We start from the raw sequence: 5,861 nt of genomic DNA, 5'->3' as shown, positions 1-5,861 counted from the left end.
AATTCTAAGAACTTCTTTTTATTAGAAGAGACGAATGAAGTGACTTCAGATTCTAGTGGTAGCTTTCTTTTGAAATATTTTTCATTATTATTTCTAAAAATAAAAAATATATATTTTAAATTAGTAAATTGATCAATTCACTTTAAAAATTTATATGCAACATAATTACATATAATAGAATAGAACGAAAGATAAACAAATAAATAATAAGGATGAATAAATTGAGAATAAAATAAAATATATAAATTCATGAAGAGAATAAAAAAATAGATTAATACCTAAATTATAATTATTTGAATTAAAATTTGCAATTGAAAATATCAAAAAGAGAAACAATGAAATTGAAAAATTTACCTTTTGATGAAGAAAAAATAACCACTAGATAAGGAATAGAAAAGAAGGTTGAAAATATGAAATTAAGAAGAGGGTTTAAAAGAATAAATGAGTGACGGTTGAGATTTGAGAATAAAAGAAGACTAAATTTGATTAGGTTAACTAATAGTTAAAATAATAGAAAGATAAAATGGGTTTGAAATTTTTAACAATTGGACTTTGTTTATTTATAGTGGAGTCATTTAAAATTTAAAATGGGGGCATATTATATATATATATATATATAATTTTTTTTTGTTGAAAAAAATTAAATGAGAGTGGGGGCAAGTGCCCCCTCACTACTATGCATGGGGTCCGTGCCTGCTCACAATTCCAAATCTCACCCCTATTTATAGTCATCCACCTCCTCAATGCACAGTTAGGATTAAATCTAATCAACGGTTCAGAACCTTTGTTACAAATATCTATCTAACATACTATATTTCTTTAAACTCTTTTTGATTAGTCTATATCACTCTTCATATTTCTATGTACATCTAAATTCTTTTAGAATATTTTATGACTTTTTAGAATCTTTTAAAACCTTTTAGCATCTTTTGGGACCTCCTAAGACATTCTAAAAAATCTCAAAATATCTCAAACATTTAAAATATTATACGAACATGATTAAATGTAACATCTTAAAATTTATCGTGGCACATGGTTGGTTTTCAACTTAATAGTTCAGCATTCTATGAAAATTCTTGTTGGGTTTTTTTTTGGCCTCCCTTTCTATGTGAAGAAAATGTTCAAATGTTAGTATCCAAGTCTATGAATAGTTGAAGTAGTTGAAGTGAGTTAGGGTTGAGGGAGAGAGGTCTCATTTACAAGAAGAACACCAAACACTAGAGAAAAGAGATGAGAAAAAGTTATTTTCGCACATATATAAAGCTGTCTCTGTAAATTAGTCATTGCAGATTTGTTAATTGTTAGAACAAGCTCAAATTTGGACAATGTCTTCCAGACATTTGGTTCTTTGTTTTCACCGTTCGGATCCTCATTTCGATGTTTGTATCTGGAGATATTAGCCACGTACAATAGCTCTATTTTTGTGATATTTTCATCTTCTTGTTCTTGTTTTGTAAGCTTTGAAGTTTAGGTTGTTTGACTTGTTGTATGCATATTTTGTACAGTAATTTGTGACTTTTTTGCATCCTGTCATAGTGAAGCTATTTTCTGGTCTTGGTGACTTGTAGTTTTTATTTCTCACATTGAGGAGATTTTTCATGTTAAAAATCTTAGTGTGTTAGCTTGTCTCTAATTTCTGGTTTATGTGATTTTTTTGCTGCTATTGAGTATTATTGTGCTGCTGTTATTATTTGTTGTGAGTGGGTATTGTTGCTCCTCTTATTCTTACAATTAGAAAATTGTGTGTTTTATTCCTATCATTTGATATCAAAGCCTGGTTTGGGTATTTGGTTATTATTTGCTTGAAAGATGAAGGCAAATAATTCTACTAGGATGATAAGTTTGAATGACACTAATTACCATCTATGAAAGGACAAAATGAAAGATTTATTGTTTGTCAAAAATCTATATTTACTCGTATTTTCTACATAAATCAGAATCTAAAACAAATGAAGAATGAGAGTTTGAACACCAATAAGTTTATGATTTTATTAGGCAATGGGTGGATAATAATGTTTACAATTACATTGCTATTGAGACTCATGCTAGAGCTTTGTGGAATCAAATTGAATCCTTGTATGTTTTCAAGTCTGACAATAATAAATTGTACTTATTGAATATGTTGATGAATTTGAGATACAAGAAGGGGTCACAAGTATTGAAGTATTAGATCACTTGAATGAATTTCAAAGAATTCTGAATTCGTTGTCAAGCATGTGAATCAAGTTTGAAGATGATGTCCAAGGACTGTGATTGCTAAATACTCTACCAAATTTTTGGGAGAGATTTCGTATCTCTCTTACTTCTGCTCCAAATGGTAAAGTGAGTATGCAATTGGTTAAAGGTGGCATTTTAAATGAAGAGATGAAAAGGAAGATGCAGAATTTTTTGTCACACTCTAAAATATTAGCTATTGAAAACAGGGAGAGAAATCATAATAGAGGTCAAAAGGGTAGAGGTAAAAGTAGGAGTAAATCCAAGTCAAGATACAAGAATGTTGAGTGTTATTACTATCACAAAATGGGTCACGTTAAAAAATATTGCTTTTTTTGAAAAAAGGAGAGCAAAGATAAGTAAGAAAAGAAGGATGATGGTGGTAATAATCGTGTATATGCTATTTCAGATGATCTTCTTACGATTAATATTATTGATTATGAGTACAAGGTTAATCTTGTTTTTGATGATGAGTTCAGTTGGATAATTGATAGTGGCGCTCCGATACATGTTATACCGAAGAAGGAGTTTTTTACTTCTTATACTCCATGTAATTTTTGAGTGCTTAAGATAGGTAGTGATGGCTTGGCCAAGGTTATTGGTGTAGGAGATGTTTATCTTGAGACTAATATAGGAATGAAACTGCTACTCAAAAATGTTAGACACACTCCAGATGTTCGTTTGAATTTGGTTTTAGTTAAAAGGCTTGATAATGAAGGCTTTGTAAACACTTTTGGTTTTAGACAATGAAAGCTTACTAAAGACAACTTAGTGGTGGCTTGAAAAAAAGGTACTTCAAATTTGTATGTGATGCATACCATGATTGCAAAAGGTAGTGTAAATGCGGTTAAAGGTAAAGAAGTTTGTAACTTGTGGCATAGAAGACTGATGACAAGTCATCTTATGCTAGCTTTTCAAGCATTTTTTACTTGTTTCATTAGGTTTTATGCACTTTCTTGCATTATAAGTAAGTGATCTGGAGTGGATTTGCATGGTTATGTCAATTCAATCAACCATCAATTATTTGTCACAAAATCATGAGCTTTAAGCTAGAATTCGATGATTTTTGAATGATTTAGAAATCTTGTGAATTTGGTGATGCTTTGATTAGTTGTTTTGATTACTTGTAGGTGAAGAAATGATGAGAAAAAGAAAAAAAGAATTTTGGGACACACTTTGAAGTTTGAGTACGCTTTGAAATCTTAGGCCACGCTTTTGAAAGCGTGACCCATGACTATGAAGCCTTGGCCTTATTATCATGCATTAATGCCTTATGCATGCATGAATTAATAATGAAAGCAATGCATGAAGTGGCAACGGCATTAAAGCATGCATTCAATTAATGATGAAATGAATGCCACGGCAAATGAAAGCATGCATGAAAACTTTGATTACTAATGTCAATTGGCAATGAAACCAAGCTCTATGTTAATTGGCATTATTAACTAATAAGGCGCTAATGAGTGCATGTATGAAATCATTAATTATTGATGCCAATGAGTGGAAATGAATAGGACGCTGTACGTTAAATGTTTTAACGTTTTCGTGGGCCTCAACAAAAGAAAAGCAAAACGCATTAAAGCCAAGGAGGAGCACCAAGGTTCGAAATGGGAACCAAGGCCAGCAAGAAAGGGCGCTAGGTTGAAACCCCTAACTGAGCGCTATTGTTACAAAAAAAAATTGGCACAAATGGTAGAGCCAAGGCTCGAAGGGGGAGACAAATGCAAGCAAGGGGCGCTACGTTACATTAGTTAACTTAGCGCTATGAATGAAGCTTGGCACAAGCCCAGGAACAAGGCAAGGGAGCGCTACGTTATTTGACCAAACTGAGCGCTTCACTGGGAGGTGGCCCTTGGTCCAATTTCAATAAAAAGCAATCTTGGATCCACTTCTTCACCAATTTGAAAAGCCCACCCCAAATTCTGAAAATCAAAAAATTAGAAAGTGTATAAATAGGAGTTAGTTTGATTTGTAGAGGAATTTTCTTTTCATTTTTAGTTTTACCTTTTGCTCACTTTTCAATTGTACTTTTAGCTCATTTTTCATTTTTAGTTTTCATTGAGAGCTCGGAGACTGAGATTGGATCTGAGTCTTGCTCTCTAGTTTTCATTTTATTTTCTTCTGCAACCTCTACTTTATGTTTTAAATTTTGGATTGAGATTGAAGGAATTCCGTTTTCAAGTCTTGATCTGGAATTCATCTTTGTTTTTCTTTTGCATAATTCTGAGAATTGAGGAATCTGAGTTTTATTTGCTGTTTCATTTAAATTTCTTCTGCAATTTATTTTCTACTTGATCAAGGGTGTTATTGAGATCTAGATCTGTGTTCTAATCTCATTGCTCCTCCTCGATCTTTAATTTCCCTTTCAGATTTCATAATTGAGCTAAGTTTTCTTTCTGTTTTGTTTCTTCAAGTAATTTTCCCTTTCTGTTTAGATTTTATGCAACTCATTTCATCTTCTACTTCTCTGATTGATAGCATTTTACATTTTCCTGCTGGATTCTACATCCCAGCACCCTAATCCCTTTTAATCTTCAAGCAATTTAAATTTCTCAGCAATTTAGATTCAGTGATTTTAGTTTTCTTGCACTTTAAGCTTCAGCTATTTATATTTCTTGCAATCTAAGTTTCAGTCATTTGCATTACTTGCACTTTAAGTTTTAGCTCTTTTACTTTCTTGCACTTTAAGTTTCATGCAATTTACTCTTCTGCACTTTGTTTTTCTGTCAATTTCCCCTCTCCCTTTTATTTTCATGTAATTTAGCTTCTGTTGATTACAATTCACTCAAATCATCAACTATTTGCTTAACTAAATTTATCACCTAACTAAAATTGCTCAATCCATCAATCCCTGTGGGATCAACCTCACTCATGTGAGTAATTACTACTTGATGCGACCCAGTACACTTGCCGGTGAGTTTTAGTGTGGAATCCGATTTCACACCCATCAAGTTTTTGGCGCCGTTGCTGGGGATTGATTTAGATTGACAATGATTATGTAAGGTGATAATCTAGATTAAGCATTTTTATTTTGTTTTCTTTTAAGCATATTAACTGTTTGACACATTGTGTCATCTAACCCTCTAACCAGATTCTAGCATTAGAATGTCCAGTTTTCATTTGGTTTGTTTGTGATTGTGCAAGTCATGGAGGATGAGGCAGAAGTAACCATCAATGCTCAACCTGCAAGGAGGGTGTTGGCCTCTTACACTATCCCTAATGCAAGAAACTGTGAGAGTAGCATACTCACTCCCAACGTTCATGCAAATAACTTTGAGTTGAAGCCTCAACTTATTACTCTGGTGCAGAACAATTGCTCCTATGGAGGAGGTCCATTTGAAGATCCAAACCAACACTTATCCATCTTCCTCAAGATTTGTGAAACTGTCAAAATAAGTGGTGTGCATCTAGACATCTACAAGCTGCTGCTATTTCATTCTCTCTGAAGGATAAGGCCTCTCAATGGCTAGAGACATTTCCCAAAGAAAGCATCAATAATTGGAAAGACTTAGTGAGCAAATTCCTAGCCAAATTCTACTCACCTCATAGGATCATTAGATTGAAGACAGAAGTGCAAACCTTCACACAGATGGATGGAGAGTCCCTCTATGAGGCATGGGAGAGATACAAGGCCTTGATTAGAAAAT

Source organism: Arachis ipaensis, chromosome B10, assembly GCF_000816755.2.
Source record: "Arachis ipaensis cultivar K30076 chromosome B10, Araip1.1, whole genome shotgun sequence".
In the NCBI taxonomy this organism is placed as follows: Eukaryota; Viridiplantae; Streptophyta; class Magnoliopsida; order Fabales; family Fabaceae; genus Arachis; species Arachis ipaensis.
The sequence above is the reverse complement of the archived record's forward strand: the minus strand, read 5'-3'. Positions refer to the sequence as shown.